The 27,916-nt window shown below is 42.8% G+C and overlaps 1 long non-coding RNA gene across 1 annotated transcript; it reads left to right on the plus strand.

Moving 5' to 3' along the window:
- The first annotated feature begins 1,375 nt into the window (after window positions 1-1,375).
- On the plus strand, window positions 1,376-20,130 carry LOC129645440 (uncharacterized). Its single transcript, XR_008711324.1, has 5 exons — window positions 1,376-1,509; window positions 1,955-2,022; window positions 2,967-3,052; window positions 6,447-6,578; window positions 18,968-20,130. It is a non-coding gene; the product is annotated as an uncharacterized LOC129645440 (long non-coding RNA).
- The last annotated feature ends 7,786 nt before the right edge of the window (window positions 20,131-27,916 follow it).

A 27,916-nucleotide genomic window follows, 5' to 3' on the forward strand; every position in this document is an offset into this window, starting at 1 on the left:
TCATATGCGCCCAAGTGTGTTGGATTCCTAGAGTGTTGGGTTCATTGTCCTCTCCTGGGGAGACATCAGTCATTCATTTAGTCACTGATGTCGGTAATCAGCACCTACTGTTGTGCTGGGCCGGTGATGGGCACAGAAGACGCAAAGGTAAGCACAACAGAAGTGGTCCTTATCTCTCAACACTAATCTAATAATTATACAAATAAGTGTTTAATTACAAACAGTGACAGGTGTTAGGGAAGAAAGGTGTTGTGTGCCATAAGAGCATATAACAGAAGGATATCACCTAGTCTAAGGACTGGGGACGATTTCCCCGAGAAGGTGATAATTGAGCTGAGATCTGAAAAATGAATAAAAGGTAATTATGTTCGGGTGTGTTGAGGTGGTAGATGGCTCCAGACTGAAGAAACAGCAGGGCAGGGTCTCTGAGGTGGAACCATGGGGCGATGAGGTTGAAGAACACAAGGCACAGTACACACAGCGGAGCCCTTTGAGGGGGAAAAGTTAAAGTGATTAGAATCAAAGAAAACAAGGCTAATGTTCCATTCAGTGTTCTTGATGGTGAAAGGTTCTCTTCCCAAGAGGACAAAAATAACTTGCTACTTCGAAAAAAGGTAGGCAGGCTTTGCAGGCAGGGCTTCCCTCAATGACAGGATCTTGGTGGAGTTGTTAATCCAGAGTTTGACCTGAGAATATCAAGCAATTCAGTTTCTTTCATTTTATTCAGCCAATCAGATTCTGGGGATTGACTCACATTGACCAAAGTTATGGAAAACAGATGTATAAATCAAAATCCCTATATATAATTTTGTCAGTAATGCAACTGCCTGGAGAATTGAAATATTCATGTCTATTGGTCAATGTACTCCCTTCCCTATAAAGTGGTCCACAGAGGAAGGCAAATGCCCATAAGCTTAATGGGTGAGGAGAATTGGAACAAAGCCTACTGTCAAATAATCCAGCTGACCATTCAATGCACCATATTCTATTAAGACATGAGCATATAGTCTGAGCCCCAAATGAGAACACAGGGCTTAACAAAGAGCTCTAATTCAGTTTTTGTTCTATTAAAGCCTTCAGTTGATTGGATGAGGCCTGTCTACATTATGGAGGGCAATCTGCTTTACTTTGAGTCTGCAGACTTAAATACTATTTGTGTCTAGAAAAATACATTCACAGAAACATCTGGAATAATATCTGACCAAAGTGCTGAGTACAGTGGCTGTTAGGAGCTGAACTGTGTCCTCCATCCTCCACCTTCCAAATTCATATGTTGAAACTCTAACCCCCAACATAACTGGATTTGGAGATAGGGACTGTAGAAGGTAATTACGGTTAAATTAAGGGTGGAGCCTGGATCAATAGGATTACAGGCCTTATGAAGTGCACACAGAGGAGAGGTCACGTGAGCACACAGGAGGATGGTTGCTGCCTGCAAGCCAAGAAAAGAGGCCTCAGCATCAAACCTCTGTTGCTGGCACCTTGATCTTGGACTCAGCCTCCACAACTGTGAGAATAAATTTTGCTGTTTGAGCCACTCTGGTATTTTCTTATGGTAGCCTTAGCAGACTAATACAGTGACCCATCTAAGCTGACACATAAAATTAATCATCATGCAAGCATTTATATTAACGAGTTTACTTTAAAATACTCGAAAGCAATTTTTTTAATTAAAAAAATAATCCAGGGAGGATAGATGAAATATGATTGGCAAAATGTTGATAACTGTCGAAACTAGGTGCTGGAGAAGTGGAATTTCATTATATTATTATCTGAAATTTTCTATCACGAGCCACTTAAAAGAAATATTCATGAGGCTACTGAGTCCCAACCCAATAGTGACTGGAAGAATTCACACACCCTCTTTATTCTTTGGAAGATGAATGTTTTAATAATGAAATTCTTTAAGTACTTCTGTCCAGCTCTAATCTGTAGCTTCCTTTTTCGTATTTAGCCAGCAAGTTCTCATTAAGATATGACTCAAGGACATGGAGTTCATTAAAATGATCATCATATCACATGGTGGGTAGAACGCTGTCAAAAAAAATTCTCTGTCTCCAGCAGAGCATGTCATTCAGGGTTTCCTGCAACTGAAAAAGCCCAGTAGCTGAAGAAGGTTTTTCAGATTTGCCTTCTAATGATCTAGATAATGTACCACATTATCATGTAAATCCCTGTTACAAATTTGAAATGTATTCAATATCGTTGTTATGCTTCTGTAGTTCTCACACTTTGGAAAAGTTTAGAATAAAATGAAGTTAAAGTCGCTCAGTCATGTCCAACTCTTTGTGACCCCATGGACTATACAACCCATGGAATTCTCCAGGCCAGAATACTGGAGTGGGTAGCCTTTCCCTTTCTCCAGGGGATCTTCCCAACCTAGGGTTCTAACCCAGCTCTCCTGCATTGCTGGCAGATTCTTTACCAGCTGAGCCACATACTTCCTACTAAAATTGTGTATAAATGCAAATATTTGCAACCTGCTTCCTCTGACTATATATCTGTTTCAGCTAAGGAATGCTAAGTGGCTTCATCTGTTTTTTTTTTTTTTAAAGCGCCAGAACAAAGTATTTAGGATCTTTGATCTTTTTTTTTTTTTGAAGAATAACAGGAGCCTTTTCACCTAATAATAAATATACTTTAAGAATAGGCATTTTCAGAAACCTCATACTGTATATTGGAAAATGCAAACAAAAAAATTCATTATATTTTTTTCAGTATAGGCAGAACTAGGTCAGAGAACCTGTTGAAGTGGACAGAAAGGAAGAAATTCCCATCTGTTCTGTTCCCTGAATAATTCATCAATGGGATCCAAGCAGGCTTAAGGGACGGGACTCAGCAAAATGATTTCTAAGTGAAAGTAGAAATCACGTTTTTAGGGAAGTTGTTTGGTGGGAAATCTGGACAGATAACGAGAGCCTTTTCAACCTGGTGCCCTGATGTGATGTTTCAATCCTGAATTCCAGACCTCTGACTGTCCTTATCTGTGCTGAGAGGTGTGGGCTGGGCAAGGCGAAAGTCAAGCTTCCCCTGAGATGTCGCAAGGTCCCAGGTGAGTCTACCTGGGCTGCTGGGAGGGGCGTGGGCACCATGGGTCTCCCAGGCCTGACCAGAGAAGCCCAAACACTGTAGACTCACAGGGCTGCGTGACAAGCGAGGAGACAGGACACCAGTGCCTGCGGGAGTCTCTGCCAACTGAATAAACAAAAACAAAACCCTCTGCAAAGGAGGAGTGGGTCAGTCTGACAGCATCAACAAATATCCAGGTCCGGGCAGAGAAACACCCATCACAGCAGGGCGACCAAGTCAAAGTCACAGACGAGCGCATTTGCCAGAAAAAGAGGACAACGGGAGAGGGAAGCAGAGCCTGGAGACGGAGAAATGCGGGTCCTTCAATGGCTGGCACATGAGCCCTCAGGACACAGATGCCGGGAGAGCCTCAGAAATAGCCTTTGGGTTGCGGCCAGGGGAGCGTTTGCGTCAGGGCAGCAGGGCCGGCTGTGAGCTCTGCAGTTTGCCGGGCCTCAGGCAAAACCACAGGCAGTGGCAAGGTCACAGGGGAGCCATGCAGGCTCTGCTGACGCTGAGCTACTAGGATTTTCCAGAAACTACCGAGAGCAAGTAGCACCGGACATATTACATGGAGGTGGTCCAGGCCCACAGTCGGGGGACAACCTCAGACGAAGTAACAGCATTATCATTCTGCACTTTTGTACCAGAAATGCCTGAGACCAAGAAAGCACCACTCTGAGGAGAAGAGGGGAGGATCTATCTGCTAGTTCAGTTCAGTCGCTCAGTCATGTCCAGCTCTTTGCAACCCCAGAGTCTGCAGCATGCCAGGCCTCCCTGTCCATCACCAACTCCTGGAGTTTACTCAAACTCATGTCCATAGAGTTGGTGATGCCATCCAACCCTCTCATCCTCTGTCATCCCCTCCTCCTGCCTTCAGTCTTTCCCAGCACCAGGGTCTATCTGCTAAGCAGAGTCCAAAATCAGGACTGGTTGGTAGAGACAGGCCCAGAGAAGAGGAAGTGTAGACTCCAGTGTCATGTGACCACCTGAGGCTCCCATGGGGTCTCAGGGTTCCACTGGGCTGGACCCTTGGGGAACCAGCAGTGGTCCCTGTAGCCTGATCCATTCCAGCCAGACTGCACCCTCTCTCTCCTGATGGCCAAATATTTCATGTCTTTTCTGGGTCTTTTCCTTCCTAGTCACTCAGGTTTCCAGACACATCCTCAGTCTTAGCCAAGGAGAGCTGGCCTTGGGCTCCTGAAGAATATGGCTCCTCGAAAAACAGAAAAAGTACCACAAGAGTACATGCGCACACACACACACACACACACACACACCCCACCATACCCCTTACAGATTCCCTCCATAACCATCACCCTGCCTTTCTCTTCTCTTCCTTAGATATAACTCATGTCCGACTCTTTGCAACCCCATGGACTATAGCCAACCAGGCTCTTTTGTCCATGGGATTCTCCAGGCAAGAATACTGGAGTGTGTTGCCAGCCCTCCTCCAGGGGATCTTCCCAACGTGGGGATCGAACCCACATCTCTTAGGTCTCCTGCATTGGCAGGTGGGTTCTTTATCATTAGGGCCTCCTAGGAAGCCCTGACGGAGAAGGCAATGGCACCCCACTCCAGTACTCCTGCCTGGAAAATCACATGGACGGAGGAGCCTGGTAGGCTGCAGTCCATGGGGTCTCGAAGAGTCGGACACGACTGAGCGACTTCACTTTCACTTTTCACTTTCATGCATTGGAGAAGGAAATGGCAACCCACTCCAGTGTTCTTGCCTGGAGAACCCCAGGGACGGGTGGGCTGCTGTCTATGGGGTCACACAGAGTTGGACACGACTGAAGCGACTTAGCAGCAGCAGCAGCAGCAGCAGGAAGCCCTGGATAAAACTATGTTCCCACAAGTACTGGATGGGGAACAAATACACATTTTTCTCTGGAGAGACACTCCTAGAAAGACGGTAACCCATGGATCAGAGCAAAGACCCACATATAACAGAGGGAATCCTCTACCACCGTGTGGTGAGGCTACCTCATATCTGTGTAGTTCTTTCAAATTTACGAAAACCTTTCCCATCGAGTGAGGCAATTCTTGTGAATCCCATGCTCTGAACTCAAAACTTGAACTTGAGGAGTTTAAGTGGTCATTTCAAAGTCACCCACTTAGTGACAGAACTGGAATTCAAACCTCATGATTTAATTCCAAGTAAAATCCTTTCTCTAATAAGGTAATAAAAATAGTTCCCAATTATTGAGCACTTACTCTGTGCTGTGCCCTATCGTATGTGCCATACTCACTTAAATTTAGTTAACTCTCATGAAAACCCTATAAGACAATGCTATTATTATACCCATTTTTAGGAATGAGGGAAACTGAGGCACAAAGAGTTGCATCATTGCCCAAGGTCAAACACCATACCACATTATCCTATAGCTACCTACAATTTTACCTAATCAGCAGATAATGACCCAAATAGGAAGTATAGGAAAGGCAGAGCCAGACAGGGGGTGCACAGCCAAATATTCAGCCCACAAGCAGTCAGTTGCTACAGGTGTTAGCTACTGACTCTGGGTACACAGGCGACACCTACTTATTTTAAGCCTAAGGGAGAGAAGGTTTATTGACAGTATCAGCCAGGACCTGGCAGGAAACAGATGGCACAATCCAGAGTGTTCAGCTGAAAAAAATGTAATGGAGGGACTATTTACAGAAGGGCAGGCGGATGAAAGGAAGCAGCGTGGGGCGATGAGGCCCCGGAAACAACAAATGCCGGAAGCGGTCACCACCTCTAGGACTGGCAGGCTGATGGTGGAGGGACCGGGTCAACAGAAGGCAGGGAGCGCTGGGCCAGGGAGGGGGCTGCGGCCACCCATGGGACGGCCTGGTCCCTTCCATCTCCTGCTGGTGTCTCCCCTTAGCAGAAAATTCAGGAATCCCCGGGACAGAGGGGCCTCGGTGAGGCTGCCCTGTAGATGCCCCCAACCACACGGCAGAGGAGGGCAGAAGACGAAGGGGCGGGGGACGCAGGTGAGGAGCATCAGCCAGTCACCCACTCGTCTAGTCCTGACCCCGCCCATTCGTCTCATCCTGGCCCCGCCCACTCTCGTCTGGCCCCCGCCCACCCCGGGACTGTTGGCTGCCTCTTTAACCCAGCCAAAAACTCGCACCTATTTAAGGGGACCAAATATTAAAGGGAGCATCACCATCGCCTGTGTTTCTTCTGTCGAGGACAGGCCCGCGGGGTTCATTCAGCAGAGTCTTCCAGCCTAGCTTCCCCTAAACAAAGGAGCGTTCTTCCCGGTCTCCCCCACCTTCTCAAGGATGAGCGAAGCAGCATTTAAGAGCTGTTTTTCTTTTCTGCGCATGTCTCTTAACCCTTGGTTTCTCTCTCACTTTTTTTTTTTTTTTTAATTTAATTCAAGAGAAAGGAAGCAACAGAGACTAGATCAGTTCCCAGACTGGCTGTGTTTACATCGTCGTGGGACATCAGGCCCTGGTTGCCTCTGTGGACAGAGGCGACAGGGCAAGGCACATGCGTCTGCTAAGGATTCCTGGTGAGAAGGAGGGGAGGGAGGGGAAGGTGGGAAGTGCTCTAAGTGTTACCCGGGAAAGAGGAGAGGAGGCACTTTCTCCTGATAACCAGGAAAACGGAGAGAGAAACAAGCGTCAAAGCAGAAAGCAACCTCCAAGGCCTGAATTCAAAATACCCACTTTAGAGGGAGTGCTTGGGGCCAGACCCTAAGGCCCTCCCAGTACCTGGTCCAGCTGTTTTGGAGATTTCAGAATCTCAAAGCTTGAGTGGCAACTGCTTTGAAACCTTTGTGTGGTGATGGGAAAGGGCAGGTTGGAAGGGGAGTTTTTGTATTGTATCTCTTTTTTTGATGATGAAGATGGATTTTATTTAAATTGTGGGAAAAGGAGGTTTTCTTACCCCTGTTAGATTTTCCCATGGCACCTGGAAGATCAGAAACCTGATGAGTTTTGATAAGAGCGTCTCTCCAGTGGAGGATGGTTCTACAAAATGGCAGGTCAGGACGAGACCCATTCGGAAACATACTCAAGTCCCAAGTACAGGTGTGGCGAAAGGAGGGACAAGGGACTGTAAATAGCCAAGCCGTGTCTCTTTGTTTTGGTCTTGGGGGTCCTACCTATTTTCCCTTACTGTTTTCACAAAGCATCCATGGTAACAGCCAGGGATGTGGTGGAGGTAGAGGCCAAAAAAGTCCCTAGAAAGATGCCCAGTGGTGTCAGAAGTCTGGGCTGCTCCATTTCCAGTATTGCTCTATTCATGGCAGGGCTTTTGGCCTGGTCACATGGGCCTGAAACCAAGAAGTCATCTTGGACTGCTTTCCCCAATATCTCATAGTCCAACAATCACCGGGTCTGACTGAAAAGTCAAATAAAACATATTTATTGTATACCTATGATGTGCCCAGCACAATCGAGGTAGTGGAGGGGATTGCAGGCATAAGGACTTCATCATTAAGAAGCTTGCCATCTTATCAGGTGAGACAGTAATCAATATATAAACAGTCATCTCAGACTGTGTGTCAAACTGTTTTTGTCTATTGGGTATAAGAAACTGGCTTAATTTCCGTTCTGGAGAAGTCTCCAGGGACTTAGGATCGGCAGTTCAAAAGTGTCATCAAGGACCTGCGATTTTTCCATCTTTCTGCTCCAGCACCTTGTTTCGCTTTATCCTAAAGCCAGAAGCAAGATGACTTTAGCAACCCCAAGCATCACATCCAGATTTTACCAAAGCCAGAGGGAGTAGAGGGCTCTTCTCCTGTGACACTCCAGAGAGAGAGAGACCCTTCACTAGAACCACCACCCTCTAAACTTCCTTCATATCTCATTGGCTATAATTGGGTCACCAGCCTATTCCAGAACCAAGACTAGCAGAGAGGAATGGAATTAACTTTAGATCAAAGAGGAGGGAGTCTCTGCCCCAAAGGGATGTGTGGGAGGATCTATTGGAACAAAATTCGGGTTCTTTTCAGGAAGGAAGAGTAGGGGAGCAAATTCTGGGTTGGGAGCCAGCTGTGTTGATTACAATATATAAAGAGCATTTCAGAATTAAATGGGGTAACAAGATAGAGGGGTGAGGAAAGGCTGCCTTAGATATTACCTTATTTGCACTGGCTGGGGTTATGGTTGTATCCTCCTAACTGGACCTCCAGCCACTGACCTTCCCTCTCCTCCACCTACTCCATGAACCCATTCTTCACATTGTCCCATTGGATCTGCCTACAATGCAAATCTTGGGCTTCCCCAATGGTGGCTCAGCGGTAAAGAATCAGCCTGCAATGCAGGAGTTGGAGGAGTCATGAGTTCCATCCCTGTGTCAGGAAGATCCTCTGGAGAAAGGCACAGTAACCCACTCCACTGTTCTTGTCTAGGGAATCCCATGGGCAGAGGAGCCTGATGGGCAATAGTCCATGGGGTTGCAAAGAGTCTAAAGCAACTGATCATGCACGCACAATAGGAACCTGCTTATGTCATTTTATTGGTTAAAATGCTCCTGTATCTCCTTATTTCACACTGAATAAAATAACTTTTAGTGTGATAAAAAATCATTGAATATTTGTCACATGCAAGGCAGTGTTCTAAGCACTTTCTGTTATGTTATTTAACTTAAGGGTATAGGTGAGCTAATCAAACACTGGTTTGTGTAATACACTACCACAAACCTAGTGGTTTAAACTACACAAATTCATTGCCCTCCCTTCTAGAGGACAGAAGTCCAAAATCAGTTTTAAAATCAAGACATCAGGAGCAGAGCGTTTTTTCCAGAGGTGCTGCTTTTTCTCACCTCTTCTGCCTTTTAGAGGCTGCTGGTGTTCCTTGCTTCCTGACCTTATTGCTTGACCTGTGTTTCCATCATCACCTTTCCTTCTCTCTTTTCTGATTTCCTGCTCCCCCTTCTAAGGACCCTTGTGATTACATTGGGCACCCCGGGATAATCCCGGATAATCTCCTGTCTCAAGATCCTTAACTTAATCACATCTGCAAAGTCCCTTTTGCCGGGTAAGATAACATAGTCACAGGACACAGATATTAAGCAGGGATGTCTTTAGGGAGCCGTGATCCCGCCTACCCCTCTCAAGGTCCTGTGTCAAGAAGTAATGGAACCAAGGTTTGAATTTCAGGCTCTGCAATCCCTGGAAGAAGCCATCCCTCCCTCCCAATCTAGTTGTTTCGTGTTTAACTGAGAATGTCTGTCTTGTATGCCCCAGGCCCTCATGTGGTTCATTGCCACTTAACCTTGGGACCCAGCTCACGGTGACCTCTATTGGAAAGGCTTCTTGCCTACTTTTCTAGCCCTGGACCCCCACCTGGATTAGATGTCCCTCTCCTCTGTTCGCACATACCGGAGCTCACTACTAAACTCTCACTTGTAACTCTGATGGGAACTGGCTTCTGTGGAACACACGGAGCTCAGGCAAACTTGTTGGTTGGTTGGTTGATTGGCAATGAACCCATCTTGAATCTTGCCTCCTGCACATCCTCCAACTTTCTATTTCTGATTTCTGTAGCTAATAATGATAGGAGGTGAAACTTTTTTTCCTCCTTCTAATTTATATGTGAATTAAAACCAGCACCACCTTAAACTGTTAGACATTTATACTTTTATGCATTTATACCATTTATGCCCTTATGCATTATGCTGTAGCTCAGCAGCCCTTTGGGAAGTTAACTCATCAATTGCTAATGGCAGAAGGTCAGAGAAGGACAAATAGAAAAAAAAAAAAAAACACTGACAAATCAACCCAGATCCTTCATCTGAACCATTCTCTTAATTCTTGAAATTCCATAGAACTTTCTCATTTGGCTCATATGCCATCCACCTGTGGTTCAGTTGGTGAGGCGTGTAGGGGGAGGATGGCCTTGAACAACTCAGGCATGCAGCAGTCTCTAAAAATGGGTTGTTCATGAGGATGAATAAAGAGAAAGATACATGGTGGAGTGGGGAGGTGCAGGAATTTGAGGAGTTTCACATCTTGTGCAATAAAAGGAATTATCCATCCACCAACCACTGAGGATTTAAGAAGTCAAGTAGCTGTCCTGAGGATGCAAAGTTATGACCAATCCTGGATTCAAAGCCAGGTTGTGAATCAGAGGTTGGTTGGTTTTTCTCTGAATTGTGTTAGCATCATGTTTGAGGCTCATAGTCACTTACTTGAAACCTCGAGGGACTAAGCAGCTTTGAATTGAGAAGTTTCGAGATTTTAGAAACTTATGTACATTATAGTAGCAGCAGCAAAACATATTAATATTTTCACTAAATGGGTCTAGAAGCCTCAGATCAGCCTTTCATCATCAGGCATGGTTGTACCACTAAATTTGGGGTTTTCAGACATGTGGGGGAGTTGCAGATAAAGGATTGTGGAGAGGAACATCAAAGGAAATAAGTGTATGTACATAATAACGAACGTTTGTTGAACAGTGAATATTTGCCACATGTCTGCAAAGCTCTGGGCATGCATAACTCTCTCAGAAACTTTGCAAGGTAAGTATTATTACTATCTGCATGCTCAGAATCAGAGAACAGGCATGGGTGGGCTAAGTAATCTGCCTAAAATCACTTTAGTCCATCCATCCATTCATTCAGTCTCTGTTTTAATTAACAACTTACAGTTAAATTTTTCAAGAATAACCTTTCTTATCGAATAGTGTAATATTTCCAGAATGACTGGCTGGACACTGGGCTTAGATCTGAAAGTCCATCGTTTGTAGCTTTAAATTTGTGTTCGCTTTGTATTATCTTTCTTGCTTTCAGATCAGATCAGATCAGTCGCTCAGTCGTGTCTGACTCTTTGCAACCCCATGAATCGCAGCACTCTAGGCCTCCCTATCCATCACCAACTCCTGGAGGTCACCCAGACTCATGTCCATTTCTTGCTTTAGTAGCAACCAATTCATGCAAAACAGGTAGGTTTTGAACACGGTTTTGAACCTTTGAACATGGTTACAGCTCTTGGAAAGTTCAAGAGAAAACTTGTGGCTGATTCCATATATTCATTTGCTGCTTGTTGGACATCTGCAAAGTATTGGCACTTTCCCAGAATTAGATCTACTTCCAATAAAGCAGAAGAATGTGAACTTCTACTAAAGTAGTGTTGTCGAATTCAAGTTGGATGACTGAGGAAGGCTTTTCCTTAGTAATGAGGCTCTATGAGTGGATGATGAACTTGGCCATGAAAAGTGTGTTCTCCCTTCCACATAACTCAATTTCCTCTAGAATGATAACCTTCGCCTTCCCTAAAGTAAGCTAATAAAACTCACAGGAGTGGTTTCCTTCTACTGTGCCTAATATTTTTTTAGATTAGACTTCCAACATTCTCAAAGATTTATCAGAAAAGCATCACCGTTCTAATAATTCTTGACATAGACATTCTTGAACTCCACACAACCACTCAGAATTCTGGAAGAACAGTGTGTTTGTTTCATCTTTCACTTTTTCCCTTTTAGAACTTGAAACTATTCTGCAAAATGGAAGTAGCCCTAGCTACCATGCATTTGTTTTGTGATTAACTGAATTTTATTATTTCAGGAAATTATAAAATTGTTTTTCCATAAATGTGTTCTTTAAAAACTTGTTTCAATCTTAAGTGATTTTTATTATGCCTAGGAAATGAAAATATCCTGATAATAAAGTCTAGTGGGGGAAAAGGTTGTCTATTAAAAAATTCAGTATGGGCAACTTTGAACAAATTTATTCTTAAAAATAATAAGTGCCTTATGCTGGGGTGACTTGCCCTTCAATGTGGTCTGCTATTCCGTACTTTCTTAACAAAGCTCCCCCTGGTGTTTAATAAAGTCCAGTTTTCCCCAATTCTTTTTGGACTCCAAGTGCTTCTAATTATCTTTAAGAGCTATCCATGGATGCCTCACAGATTATTACCAAAGCTAGAACATTTGGCCAAATTTTGAAAAATGCTGAGTAGGTAGTAATTCCTCAACAGATGCTTGTTGAATGGACTGGGATAGTCTTACCAACCTCACACGATAAACCAGACAAGGCAAAAACGCAACGGTTCTAAGATTTCATCTCCTGGTTATGTGACCTTGGTCAAATTGCATCACTTCTTTATTCAACAAAATTCATTGATTGTTAATCCATGCACAGTACCATTGCCCTGCCCTTCTGGGGGCAGGGACACAATACTGGGAAGACAAGTGTGGTTCTTGCCTTCACAGACTATTTTAAATAGAGAATCTCAACTTGCTGTGTAACAGAATCACCCAGGGGAAATGCAAATTACCAGACCCCCCTCCCTGGATCTACTGGGGGTTAGAGGGCAAGAAGGGGAGATAGGGAGGTGGCTAAAGAGTACAAGATTTCTATTTAGTCTAAAACTGACTCGCAGACATAGAAAAATGCTTATGATTGCCAAAGAGGAAGGAGGTAGGGATAAATTAGGAGTTTGGGATTCACATATACACACTGCTATATATAAAAATAGATAACAAACAAGGACCTATTCTATAGCACAGGGAACTATACTCAATATTTTGTTATAATCTATAAGGGAAAAGAATCTGAAAAAGAAAAATATATATTTATTTTTATTATATATATATTTATATTTATAAATATGTATTTCTTTTTCTGATTCTTTTCCCTTATAGTGAAAGAGAAAGTCATTCAGTCGTGTCTGACTCTTTGTGACCCCATGGACTCTAGTCCATGGAATTCTCCAGGCCAGAATACTGGAATGGGTAGCCTTTCCCTTCTCCAGGGGATCTCCTGCATTGCAGGCAGACTCTTTACCAACTGAGCTATCAGGGAAGATCTTTTTCCCTTACAAGTCATAACTTATAACCTATAGGTAATAGGCTATAACATTTTCCCTTATAGGTTGTATGTATTTCAGGTATATATATAACTGAATCACTGTACTATATATCTGAAACTAACGCCATATTGTAAATCAACTATAGTTCAGTAAGAAAGAAATATTATCAGGACTTTAGGGACTCCTTTGCATCCATTATGATCACTGTCTCATACTTTCTCAGAAGTGTCATTATTCTGACTTTTATGATAATAATTTTTGTTTTTTATTCTTTTATTTTGTATTTTGTAATTGTCATACAGTAAAACGGATGCTTCTACTGTTAAAAAATAATTACTTAAATAAATTAAATTGACTGTGGTAATAGTTGCACATATCTGTGACTATACTAAAAACTGATGAACTGTGTGTGTGAAGTGAGTGAACTAGATAATATGTGAATTAGAGTTCAAAGTTGCTTTAAAAAAAAAGAAAGCACATTATATAAGCAGATTCTTGAAAGATGGATGATGGTTAACCAGGCAGAAAGTGGGAGTTCAGAGAGAAAGGAAAGGGAAGAAAAGGAAGAATGTTCCAGGCAGATGGGACTGTGAGAATGAAGTCCTGAACACGAGGCATCTAAGAAAATAGAAGAATTTCCATAAGCAGTCTCTTTGAGGGAGAGAAGGGCCAGGCCACAGAGAGCTTTGTTCTCCTGCTTTGTTCACTCCAGGCCAGGGGCTACCAAAGTATGTTCCCTGGTTTGAAATCAACCAGAAGCAACTTGATCAGAGCATCACCTGGGAGCTTATTAGAGATGCAGATTCCTCACCCTAGCCTGGGATGCCCCACACCAGACCTACTGAATCAGAACCCTGGGACCCAGCTATCTGGGTATTAACAAGCCCTTCAGCTGGTGACCCTGAAGTTTGAGAACCTCTTCTCTTGAATTCTTACAAATCCAGCTTCCCCGCCACAGAAGCCAATGTTTTTTAACAGTATAAAGGTGGTTATGGTACCCCTTTGCTTGAAATCCTCCAACCTTCCCCCGTGTGCTGGCTTAGTAGGCAGGGGGCTGACCCAGTTGGGTTTATACTTTTGAAGGCCCCTCTGGCAACCCGCTTCAGTATTCTTGCCTGGGAAATCCCAAGGACAGTGGTGCCTGGCAGACTACAGTCCATGGGGCTGCAAAAGAGTCGGACACAACTTAGCGACTGAACAACAAACGAGAAGTGGCTGCTCCTTGGAGAGCAGATTAGAAAGAGTAAGAATAAACATCTGGCGACAGACAAGGAGGCTACTACAATAATCTAGGTAAACACGAGGGGGAGCTGGACTTTCCCAGCAGCCTTAAGGAAGGAAAAAGCACATCTACTTGCTGCTACTGCTAAGTCACTTCAGTCGTGTCCGACTCTGTGCGACCCCATAGACGGCAGCCCACCAGGCTCCCCCGTCCCTGGGATTCTCTAGGCAAGAACACTGGAGTGGGTTGCCATTTCCTTCTCCAATGCATGAAAGTGAAAAGTGAAAGTCAAGTTGCTCAGTCGTATCCGACTCTTAGCGACCCCATGGACTGCAGCCTACCAGGCTTCTCCGTCCATAGGATTTTCCAGGCAAAAGTACTGGTGTGGGGTGCCATTGCCTTCTCTGGTATCTACTTGAGAGAGGTGTAAATAGAACCAACAGGATTGGATTTTTGTTTCCAGGTGGCTTCCGGAATCTTTTATTTTTCATTTTTAAATTGTGGTATAATATACATAACATGGGCTTCCCAGATGGCTCAGGGGTAAATAACTTGCTTGCTAATTCGGGAGACGTAAGAGATGCTGGTTTGATTCCTGGGCCGGGAAGATCCCCTGGAGGAGGGCATGGCTATCCACTCCAGTATTCTTGCCTGGAGAATCCCCTGGACAGAGAAGCCTGACGGGCTATAATTCATGGGGTTGCAAAGAGTCGGACATGACTGAAATGACTTAGCATGCATACATAACATAAAATTTACCACTAACCATTCAAGCGGGTTTTAGAAAAGGCAGAGGAACCAGAGATCAAATTGCCAACATCCGCTGGATCATGGAAAAAGCAAGAGAGTTCAAGAAAACATCTATTTCTGCTTTATTGACTATGCCGAAGCCTTTGACTGTGTAGATCACAATAAACTGTGGAAAATTCTGAAAGAGATGGGAATACCAGGCCACCTGACCTGCCTCTTGAGAAATCTGTATGCAGGTCAGGAAGCAACAGTTAGAACTGGACATGGAACAACAGACTGGTTCCAAATAGGAAAAGGAGTACGTCAAGACTGTATATTGTCACCCTGCTTATTTAACTTCTATGCAGAGTACATCATGAGAAACGCTGGGCTGGAAGAAGTACAAGCTGGAATCAAGATGGCCAAGAGAAATATCAATAACCTCAGATATGCAGATGACACTACCCTTATAGCAGAAAGTGAAGAGGAACTAAAAAGCCTCTTGATGAAAGTGAAAGAGGAGAGTGAAAAAGTTGGCATAAAGCTCAAAATTCAGAAAACGAAGATCATGGCTTCTGGTCCCATCACTTCATGGCAAATAGATGGGAAAACAGTGGAAACAGTGTCAGAGTTTATATTTTGGGGCTCCAAAATCACTGCAGATGGTGATTGCAGCCATGAAATTAAAAGACACTTACTCCTTGGAAGGAAAGTTATGACCAACCTAGATAGCATATTCAAAAGCAGAGACATTACTTTGCCAACAAAGGTCCGTCTAGTCAAGGCTATGGTTTTTCCTGTGGTCATGTATGGATGTGAGAGTTGGACTGTGAAGAAGGCCGAGCACCGAAGAATTGATGCTTTTGAACTGTGGTGTTGGAGAAAACTCTTGAGAGTCCCTTGGACTGCAAGGAGATCCAACCGGTCCATTCTGAAGGAGATCAGTCCTGGGATTTCTTTGGAAGGAATGATGCTAAAGCTGAAACTCCAGTACTTTGGCCACCTCATGTGAAGAGTTGACTCATTGGAAAAGACTCTGATGCTGGGAGGGATTGGGGGCAGGAGGAGAAGGGGACGACAGAGGATGAGATGGCTGGATGGCATCACTGACTCGAAGGATGTGAGTCTGAGTGAACTCCGGGAGTTGGTGATGGACAGGGAGGCCTGGCATACTGCAATTCATGGGGTCACAAAGAGTCGGAGACGACTGAGCGACTGAACTGAACTGAACTGAACCATTTTAAGTGGGTAGGTCTCTGGCATTAAGTACATTCACATTGTTGTCAAATCATCACTGCTGTCCATCTCCAGAACTTTATCATCACCAGACAGAAACTCCACATCCATGGAACAAGTTCCCGTTGCCCTCTTCCTCAGCTCCTTATTACCTGTATTCGGCTTTCTGTCTCTAGGAATTTCTCTGTTCTGGATAACTCCTATTGATGGATTCAGGCAGTATTTGTCCTTTGTGTTTCTGGTTTGTTTCGCTGAGTATAACATATTCAAGGTTCATCCAAACTGTAGCATGTGCCAGAATTTCCTAATTATGGATGAATACTATTCCGTGGTATGTTTACACCACTGTGCTATTTATTGATTCCTCTGTGGATGAACACTTGACTTGCTTTGATCTTTCGGATATTGTGAATGATGCTCCAATGAACATTGATATAATAATATCTATTTGAGTCCCTTCTTTCCATTTTTTTTTTCTTGGTATCTACCCAGAAGTGGAATTGCTGGGTCCTGTGATTATTCTGTGTTTAACTCTTTGAAGACCTGCAAACTTGTTTTCCCCAGTGGCTGCACCATTTCACATTCCCACCAGCACTGTGTGAGTGCTCTGATAGCGCCACGCCGTACTAAGATTTGTTATTTTGCTTTTTGGTAATAGTCACCACAATGGGTGTAACGTCTCACTGTAGTTTTGATTTGTGTTTCCCTAATGGCTAATGATGTTGAGCATCTTTTCATTGCTCATTGGCCATTTCTGTATCTTCTTTAGGGTCTTTTTGAGTCTTTTGCCTATTTTTTTTTTTTAGAGATTTTTTGATGTGAACCATTTTTTTAAAAATCCGTATTGAATTTGTTACAACACTGCTTCTGTTTTATGTTTTGGTTTTTTGGTTCTGAGGCAGGTGGGATCTCAGCTCCTGACCAGGAGCTGAACCCAAACTCCCTTATTGGAAGGTCCTGGACCGCCAAGGAATTCCCTCTTGGCCCGTTTTTTAACTGAGTTATTTGCACGCTTTTTGCTTTTGCTTTTGTGTTGTGAACATTATTTATACACATTCTTCTGACGTCCATCCCTTATCAGATACATGATTTGCAAATATTTCCTCCCGTTCTGTGGGTGGTCTTTTCCTTCTCTTGATAGTATCCTTTGATGTGCAATTGCACTCTGAGTGCCAGCCGGTACCTCAGGACCTAGGAAAGCACTAGGAATTTAGCAGGAAGAAGACATAGGATGAGGGGAGAGGGTGGTGGATAAAGGCCCTGAGAAAGTCAACCGTTAAGACCCTAGCCTGCTTCCCAGGGCTGAAATCTCGAAGCATAATCCTACTTGGCATGTCAGAAGCATTGTCTTTCTATTAATTCTGTAACATCTTCCAATTTCCCCAAAGCAAAAAGATGCCTTGGGTAATGCAAAGCCCAGATTTTTGTTAGTTTTTGAGAAGGCAAATAAAGATCCCACTGCAGGCGCCACAGAATATGTGAGACCCCAGAGAGACCTGCACAGCTTATGGACCCTGGAGCTTAGATCTTGTTAGCTTCAAGGTCAGTCCACCTCTGCCCTTCTGAGCCACTTGGAAACTATTCTGAGGACAAAATCAAGGCTGCTCACTAGCATTGCTCAGAGGAGCTACAGAAGAGGAGGGATTGGTTTGGAAGGAAGGTGGGAGTGGGTCTTCCCTGATCAGTTGGGTCTTCTCCTTGAAGGGGGCCAACCCCACTCTTTGTGATCATAGACTGAATGGTTAAGCCCTCCAGGTTACAGGAATAAAAAGCTGAGGCAGGTAGGGGACAATGTTCATTACACTGCCATTTTTTCTGGTTCTAAGAGGAGGGATTTTTCCATTTCTCCCCTCACCCATTCATCCTCAGGGGAGGAGCAGTCACTCATCAGATCGGTGACTCTAGAAGTCATCCCTTTGCCTTTTTCTTTGGGAAACCGAGTTCCTGCAGAAAGCATTCTCCTTTTTAGATATAATTCAAGGTCAAGCTCTACATCTCCAAATGATGCTTCACTGCTGAGGAAAAATGTGCAACTGAGGAAAATTTAATTAACCATGCCAGAAGAAAGACTGGATTACTTTTCTGTTCTTGCTACACAAAATATTAGAAAACATTGTGGAGAAAACAAAGAGTAGGTAGCAAAAAAAAAAAAATTATATATATATATAGGATCAAGCAACTGATTAAAAATAATGTTGATTTCTGGATTTGTGATATTTGAGGTACCTGTAAGCTTTTTAAAATTATAATTTTTTTATGATTTCTTTTCTCATTCTAAATACATATATACTTTCACGTATAATTTCATATTCACAATTTTGTTCTTTTTCTAAAAAGAGTCACATATTATATAAGTATCAAAAAACCTAGATTTTGAACCTAGAATCTCATAAAACTTAGATTCATTTCCTGTTCCCCTCTCCAATTAACTCCAAGATTCTGGAAAGCTAAAAACTCCTTTCCCTGGTCTAGTTCCCATCCTAAGTCATCAGTCCGGTCATTCAATGTCATCTATTAGAGGTTCCATCATGAGCTCAAACGGTATCATAATGATAAAAACATGCCAATAACACATTCCTCCTATCATAATGTCCACCATGGATCTGAAGTCTGAAGGTTAAAATCTCAAAGTTGAAATCTAAAATTTTAAAATTCAAGTTCAAAGGAATTAATCAAATATTTTTGCCCTTTCAAGTTAAGCCTAAAATTCAAATTCGTTAGGTTAATTTTAAAATAAATGACAGTCTTTCCCCAGTTTCTTCTACTCGGTTCCAATTGGAGAGAATCTTGGTGCCTTGGGTAGATGGACAGACTACCCAAGGAATGGTATGGCTCTTGTGTAAAGAAAGTAGGGATGCCTTTAACGTTACTTCTTGAAAAAAAGAGTGGAATTCTCCCCTACCCCCTAGGATAGTAAACAGATTGCCATGGTAATTAATTTCTATTCCTTTCTCAGGCTCTCAGATTGATCAAGTAATCAGTTCCACGATGAAAACTCCAAGCCTCAAGACTATGCCTCCAGTTGCTGGTATCTTCAAGGCAGTGGTTTTCAACTGGGAGTGATATTTGTTCCCTAGGAATGCCAGCCTGGAGTGATTATGTTCCTACAGGATATCCGGAACATCATCCATCACAGCACTTTTCAGAAGCGCTCACCAGAGGCAAGGCTGTGGGTGGCCCTGGCCCCACACCTACTCACTGGCAAAGCAAAAATAAACACACAAAAAAATCCAAGCAAAACTGTGGTCCTTAGGGCAGTTATCCAGGCAAAAATTATGTTTAAGAAAACATTGTGTTGATGTTGCCAATGACATCGACAGCTGAGTGTTGAAAGAGGGCAGAGAAAGTCTTGTTGTCAACCTAAGCAGGGGAGAGAACCAGTTAATCCCAAGAATCTGTGAGTTGTGTGCATGTTTCTTTGGGAACCTGCTTCTACTGAGAAATTAATTTTGCAAGAAAGTAGGGATGTTTTTAATGCTACTTCTTGAAAAGAAAGAGTGGAATTCTCCCCTATCCTCTGACATAGTAAACAGAGTGCTGTGGTAATTGATTTCTATTTCCTTCTCAGGCGCCCAGATTGATCAAGTAATCAGTTCCTGATGAAAACCCCAAGCCTCAAGATCATGCCTCCAGTGGCTGGTATCTTCAAGGCAGTGGTTTTCAACTGGGCTTGATTTTTGTTCCCCAGGGAGGGTTGCCAGATTTAGTGAATAAAACACACAGGGTGCCCAGTCAAATGTGAACTTCGGGATAAACAACAAATAATTTGTCAGTATAAGTCAGTTCCAAATACTGCATTATTTATCTGAAATTCACATTTCACTGGGCATTCTATTTTATCTGGTAACCTGGTGGCACCCAGGGGATGGTGCTGGCAATGTCTAGAGACGTTTTTGGTTGTGACAACTGGGATGGGTAGAGGCCAGGGATGCTGTTAAACATCCTACATGCCCGGGAAAGTCTCCCACCACAAAGAATTATCTGGTCCAAAGAGTCCGTGGTGCCAAGGCTGAGAAATCCTGCTCTAGGGCAAACCTTTTCCTTTCAGCTTCCCCAGAAAATAAAGCTCAAGACTCCTGCCTGACATCTTGTGCCCGGAGTGGGAGCACATTCATTTATTTTTAACATCTCAGCATGACCCATTACCCAATTACCCACGTTCACAGCAGAGACGCAAGCATTCTTTCCTCTTCGCTTTCTTCTATAGCGCACAAGCAGACCAAGGACACACCGGCCAAGATAAGACAGCATTTATGTTCAGTTCAGGGATGTGTGAGGGCCTGGCTGTGCCTTGAGCCCCTTTTTGGGAAAGCCCCAGTGCAGGGCCAGCCTCACAAAGCAGCCCTGAGGAGCTGGGGGTGGGGGTGCCGAGGGCCCCGATCCATCTCATTCAGGCCAGACTTGCACCTTCCTGCCTGGGAGCCATGCAGCTGCACGTCTCATGAAGAGACTCTTTCTTTGCAGGGCCCAGGGATGGGGATGGGAGGGAGCTGGCAGCAGAAGGTGGGGATGGTGTGACGTGGCTGTTAATCAAACAGCTTTTAAAAGAGCAGGAGAGGAAGGAAGCACACGGGTTGGGGAAGTTCTGGTTATGAGATGTGTATAAATTTGCGGGAGGTTATCTGAGGATATTTATCCCAAGTCCTATTCACAGTTGTCCCTGAAATGAATACCAGAGCATTAGCATTCAGGGGTCATCGTTCCTTCTGCAACAACCAGCCCTCATTCCCTTCTCTCCCCAGGGACCCACGTGTCACACGTGCTGGTGTATTTACCAAAGAATGAACACGCACACTTAGCCATCCAAATTACATACTTCCATGTCCCTAGGGAAAAAACTGCTGGAAGGTTCTTTGATTAACTTTTAACCTAAGGAATAGAAAAAACTTTTTTTTTTTTTTTTTAAGCCACTAATTGCTGACTCAAGGAGAGAGAACAGGGTTTTTTGAGAATTTAAAAATAAAACTCCATTCGGGTATTCATTAAGTCAAGCAAGATGAATCAGGCTTTTGGTTGTATAAAAACTTGGCTCTTTATGGAAAATCTGTCTTTGCAGTTCTCTGATTGCTGGAGAAAAGAATGCAAGAAACAAAACATAAGAAGAGGAGCCGGGTAGACAGTTTTATAGATACCCGGTTAGCTTCAGATGTGGCCTAGCATGGTCTCAACAAAAAAATGGGGAGACTGAGGAGTCAGGGCTGGGTGGGAGGCAATGGCAACCTGATGTTCTCATTGGCCATTCATGCAGTTTTGGTCCAGTAAAGCCAAATTTAATGTCTGTAAATTCTCTCCGAGTTTTAGTGACTTACTGTATTTCTTTCTGGAAAGTATTACAAACTAAATTATTTATTTATTTGAAGTATAGTTGATTAACAATATTGCATTCGCTTTAGGTGTCCAGCAAAAGAGATTCAGTTATACATGGTATATACATATATATTTTAGAATATTTTCCATTGTATATTATAAGATGTTGAATATAGTTCCCTGTGCTACACAGTAAATCCTTGTTGCTGATCTATTTTATATATGGTAGTTTGTGTCTGTGTCTCTGAAGAAGGAAATGGAAACCCACTCCTGTACTCTTGCCTGGAAAATCCCATGGACAGAGGAGCCTTGTAGGCTACAGTCCATGGGGTTGCAAAGAGTCGGACATGACTGAGTGACTTGACTTCACTTCACTTGTGTCTGCTAATCCTATACTCCCAGTCTATCCCACCCCTGTCCCTTTCCCCTTTGGTAACCAGAAGTTTGTTTTCTATATCTGTGAGCCTGTTTCTGTCTTGTATAGAGATTCATTTGTATTATTTTTAGATTCCACATACATGTGATAGTGTATAATATTTGTCTTTGTCTGATTTGCTTCACCTAGTATAATATTCTCTAGGTCCATCCATGTTGCCGCTAATGGCAATATTACATTCTTTTTTATGACTGAGTAATATTCCATTACTAAATTATTAGTTTTTTAAAAAACTGGCTTTTTAATCCATTATAAAAGTAGGAGCAATATCCAAGGGGAGGAACTCCAAAATACAAAAAAAGTAAAAAGGAGAGAAAATAATAATTGAATTATATTTGACCCATAATTGAATACTTACAGAGATAACCCTTGCTTTTTACCTATTTCTTTCCAGGTTTCATTCTAACCTTAGATTTTGGCTTAAAATCTTGTGATGATGACTCTTTAAACCCAAGGTTATATCTTGTGTTCAAAAAATAAAAACTATAATTTATGGAGCATTTACTATTTGCTAGTCACTTGGCTAAGTACTTTATGTACATAATTCCACTTAACAGTCAAAAACCTGATAAAGAAGATAACTGTTGTTACTTACTCTTTTATGGATGAGAAACTGAGTCTGTTACTCACCACATAGCAAGCAGCCAAACAAGGTATATCCTACTGTTTCCACTTAACATTGAGCATGATCTTTTTCATATTAAAACTCTACTTAAAATTTCTTTTCCATTGTTGTCCAGTATTATGAGTTGCTATATCCCAGTTTACGAAACATTCACCTACCATTGGACATTTGGGTTATGTCCAGTTTCTTGTGGTTATGGGTAATGTTGAACTTCTTTTATTTGTGACTATGGATAAGGCAATGAATATCTTTGAGCAAAGCTATTTTTGGATTTAGATGTTTTTAAGGATAGACTTCCAAAAATGGAAATAAAACTACTAAAAATGTTTTGAAAGGAGCTCTTGCCTATAAGAGTCACCTTGATGTCCAAATGGGCTACTTAATTTCTCATCAGCAATGGAAATTATTATTGAAAAAATAGTTGATTTTTTATAGTACATTGTACATTTTTATAGTTGACTTATAGTACATTATTTATATTGAATTTTGCTTTATAAGGAATCAGGTCAAAATTTTTTTTTCATTCATTTGTTGGCCAGATATAAACCTTTTTAATGAATTTTTAATCCAATTATCTATTGGGGTTGTAATGTTTTTCTAACCAATTGCAATGAACAATTAGACCGCAAATATTTTGTCATTGGTCATAGTCTCAGTATTGTCCTCAGATTGCTATTTCCTTTAACATTTGAATACCTTTTTCATAACACTTGAAAATGTTTATTTAAACCTCTGGGTGTTTTCCATTGTAACATCCTTCATGTAAAGTTTAGCTACTCACTTCTCTTTTTTCCAAGTAACCTGTTTTTAACTCTTCTGAGAGGTTTCTCGGTAGTATTTATAAAAATGAAGTTTCAAAATAACACAGAGAGAAAACAACACCATCCTATCTCAACCCTAGCCTTACTTGGACAATTGATTGCTGTAAACTTCGCATCTCAAACCAGCCAGAACTGATTCGTGCAAGCCAGCCCCAGGCATGCTTTGGGCTTTGCCATCCCCCTGGCAAGCCAGCTTGGGTTTAATGGACGCTCATTATGTGATGTCCAGAGAAGGCAATGGCACCCCACTCCAGTACTCTTGCCTGGAAAATTCCATGGATGGAGGAGCCTGGAAGGCTGCAGTCCATGGGGTCCCTGAGGGTCAGACACGCCTGAGCGACTTCACTTTCACTTTTCACTTTCATGCATTGGAGAAGGAAATGGCAACCCACTCCAGTGTTCTTGCCTGGAGAATCTCAGGGATGGGGGAGCCCGGTGGGCTCCCGTCTACGGGGTCACAGAGTCGGACACGATTGAAGCGACTTAGCAGCAGCAGCAGCATTATGTGATGTCAAAAAGTCTCCATTACAGCTACTTTGAAACTCTTCTTCCACGCAGTCCGTTTCCTTTGTTCCATCCTCAGTGGAGACAGAACAAGCGGGACATTGTTTCAGGCAAGGATTCCTCGTGAGTAGCACCAGCCCACTTGTGCGGTGGGCTCTTGGTAAATATTTCTGGGTTAAAGCTGATATTTAACATCACGAATCAGAACTGTTCTCAGGCTTCCTTTGTCCAAGTTAAATGAGCTAATAACTTTTTTTTTTTTAACCCCTTGTAGCATCTCTGCGTCTCTTCCTTCTGGGAGCTCCCGGCCCTCTTGAAGCATAGTCTCCAAGCTGAGACAGAAAAGTCTGTGTCCTTGGGTCGCCCCTGCCCCACAGCTCTCAGGGGTGGGCTGAGAGCCGCTAGCACTTTCACTGGCAGTTTGGCTCACCCAGCGATGTGGTGGGTCCTTAAGCACCTTTTCCGCCCTGGCATAGTTGCAGGCTAAGTCAAAGATGTAAGGCCAGAAGGAACAGGGCTGCCTGGGGACAGAGCTGAGCCCTCGAGTCCAAGAAAGCTGGGCATGAACAATCATTAACTGTGGCTCACAATTCACTTCAGTCGCTCAGTCGTGTCCGACTCTTTGAGACCCCATGGATGGCAGCATACCAGGCCTCCCTGTCTATCACCAGCTCCCAGAGTTCACTCAAACTCATGTCCATCGAGTTGGTGATGCCATCCAGCCATCTCATCCTCTGTCGTCCCCTTCTCCTCCTGCCCTCAATCTTTCCCAGCATCAGGGTCTTTTCAAATGAGTCAGCTCTTTGCATCAGGTGACCAAAGTATTGGAGTTTCAGCTTCAACATCAGTCCTTCCAAGGAACACACAGGATTGATCTCCTTTAGGGTGGACAGGTTGGATCTCCTTGCAGTCCAAGGGACTCTGAAGAGTCTTCTCCAACACCACAGTTCAAAAGCATCAATTCTTCGGGACTCAGCTTTCTTCACAGTCCAACTCTCACATCCGTACATGACCACTAGAAAAACCATAGCCCTGACTAGACGAACCTTTGTTGGCAAAGTAATGTCTCTGCTTTTGAATATGCTATCTAGGTTGGTCATATCTTTCCTTCCAAGCAGTAAGTGTCTTTTAATTTCATGGCTGCAATCACCATCTGCAGTGATTTTAGAGCCCAGAAAAACAAAGTCAGCCACTGTTTCCAGTGTTTCCCAATCTATTTGCCATGAAGTGTTAGGATCAGATGCCATGACCTTCATTTTCTGAATGTTGAGCTTTAAGCCAACTTTTTCACTCTCCTCTTTCACTTTCCTCAAGAGGCTCGTTAGTTCTTCTTCACTTTCTGCCATAAGGGTAGTGTCATCTGCATATCTGAGGTTATTGATATTTCTTCCGGCAATCTTGATTCCAGCTTGTGCTTCATCCAGCCCAGTGTTTCTCATGATGTACTCTGCATAGAAGTTAAATAAGCAGGGTGACAATATACAGCCTTGACGTACTCCTTTTCCTATTTGGAACTAGTCTGTTGTTCCATGTCCAGTTCTAACTGTTGCTTCCTAACCTGCATACAGATTTCTCAAGAGGCAGGTCAGGTGGTCTGGTATTCCCACCTCTTGAAGAATTTTCCACAGTTTGTGGTGATTTACACAGTCAAAGGCTTTGGCAGTCAATAAAGCAGAAGTAGATGTTTTTCTGGAACTCTCTTGCTTTTTCCATGATCTAACAGATGTTGGCAATTTGATCTCTGGTTCCTCTGCCTTTTCTAAAACCAGCTTGAACATCTGGAAGTTCACGGTTCATGTATTGCTGAAGCCTGACTTGGAGAATTTTGAGCATTACTTTACTAGCATGTGAGATAAGTGCAATTGTGTGGTAGTTTGAGCATTCTCTGGCCTTGCCTTTCTATGGGATTGGAATGAAAACTGACCTTTTCCAGTCCTGTGGCCACTGCTGAGTTTTCCAAATGTGCTGGCATATTGAGTGCAGCACTTTCACAGCATGATCTTTTAGGATTTGAAATAGCTCAACTGGAATTCCATCACCTCCACTAGCTTTGTTCATAGTGATGCTTCCTAAGGCCCACTTGACTTCACATTCCAGGATGTCTGGCTCACAAGCTGGCATTAAATTGAATTTTAGCCAGTTTCAACAATAACATTGTCATAAGCAGTGAAAATATTTGTCATGGATGCAAGATGATATAGTAAAGAGTGTCCTAATGACTCTATGTAACTCTCAAAATGATTAAAATATATTCTGAGACTGGCATGCATTCCCCGTCCTTAAAATATCCTCAAGAAAAAAAATCATACTAATAAAAATGATCATGTCATAAGCTTTGTCTCTGTGTCACTTTATATTTGAGTAGTCAGATGGGCTTCCCTTGTGGCTCAGATGGTAAAGAACCCACCCGCAATGTGGGAGACCTGGGTTTGACCACTGCATTGGGAAGATCCCCTGGAGGAAGGCATGGCAACCCGCTCCAGTATTCCTGCCTGGAGAATCCTCATGGACAGGGAAGCTTGGCTACACTTCTTACAGTCACAAAGAGTCAGACACGACTGAGCAACTAAGCACAGCACAGCACAGTCAGATGGTGGAGGTTATCACTACTATTTTGCAATAAAAGAGCTACAGATTGGAAAAAAGATGTGTCTTGACTGACATCCAATGTTTTACTTCAAAACGGATGGTATGTGGTTTGAATTTTAAATCATCAGAAGTTTCTCTTTCTAATGTTTCAAAACCTTGTTGTTGTTTAGTCGCTCAGTCATGTCCAACTCTTCGTGACCCCATGGACCGTAGCCCACCAGGCTCCTCTGTCCATGGAATTTCCCCGGCAAGAATACTGGAGTGGGTTGCCATTTCCATCTCTAGGGAATCTTCCAGACCCAGGGATCCAACCCACATTTCCAACATTGGCAAGCAGATTCTTTACCACTGAGCCACCTAGGCAGACTGAACGAGCTTAGAAACTGTGCAGAAATCTTGGTCACAGGTGAAAGGAATCCCCAACAGAAGCCAAAAAGAGGTTGATGCCTTCACTCTGGGGTTATGGCTGCTTATAAACACAGCAGTAAGATCCTAGTTTTTAAAAGGTTTCAAAGTGAAATCAGGAAAAAGATATGCAATATTTTCACCAGAAGATGGTCACAAGAAAACAGGAGAAAGAATGCAATCAGAATTAATTAAACTTCTAACCTTTATTTTTAAAGTCTTGGAATCCTAAAACATTAGTATTTATACATTTCTAAGTTCACTAATGACTCTTGTCAAACTTTACTCATATTTTGTGATTGTTATGGGCTCTGAAGATAGGCCAAAATTATAATATTGTAATAACATTGTAACTAGTATTATTACCACCAGCCTTCTGTGTACAAAGTGCCCTGACAAATTCTTTATGTGTTATTTAATTTTATGAAACATGTATTATTATTTCCACTTTAGAGAAGAAAAAACCAAGGCTCAGAGAAAATTAAGTAACTTAACCAAGACCACATAACCAACATGTCTGATTCCAAAGCTGTTTGAAGCCTGGATGAACCACTACCTACATGGCCTTAACTAAGTTTCTTAAACATTCTGAGCCTTATTTTCCTCATATATAAAATGAATTTCTGTAGTGCCACCTGTTGTTTTTGTCTGCCGAGCATCTAATTCTCCTTTGATTTCTAATAGCGTTTTAATTTTCTGCTGGTGGTCACCCTCCTCCATTCTTATTTACTACATGTGACTCAGATGGGCTGATCTACCTCTCTGGGCCATGGGAGGACATGTGACCCGAGTCTGCCTGACTACCCTCTTCCAGCCCCCTGGTCCCCGTGATTCACTTATCAGACTCTGTTTCCACCTTCTCGGGATCAAATAGCCACATACTTGCTTTCTCCAGAAAAACTGCTTCATGCTGCTTCACAAATAACTCACAGTGAAGAGCTGAGACAATCCATAGGTACCTGCGAGGACAGAGGCAAGAGTGAACAAAGAAGTTAGTTCAGGCAGAAGCTTTTTCTACTGAGACTGAAGAATGAATCCGTTTTCTTAGATTCTCTCACTAAATCACAATTGCTTAATTATAGGGATCTCTGAAAAGTCAAGGAAACTGAGTTTGAATTTGCTTCTAGAGCTTTCCTTCGGCCTTTCAGAGGAATGTAAGAAGGGAAAATTGGAAGACAGGCAATTCTCTGATTCTGAAGCCCAGAAGAAGCAGCTATC

Source organism: Bubalus kerabau, chromosome 3 (genome assembly GCF_029407905.1).
Source record: "Bubalus kerabau isolate K-KA32 ecotype Philippines breed swamp buffalo chromosome 3, PCC_UOA_SB_1v2, whole genome shotgun sequence".
Taxonomy (NCBI): Eukaryota; Metazoa; Chordata; class Mammalia; order Artiodactyla; family Bovidae; genus Bubalus; species Bubalus kerabau.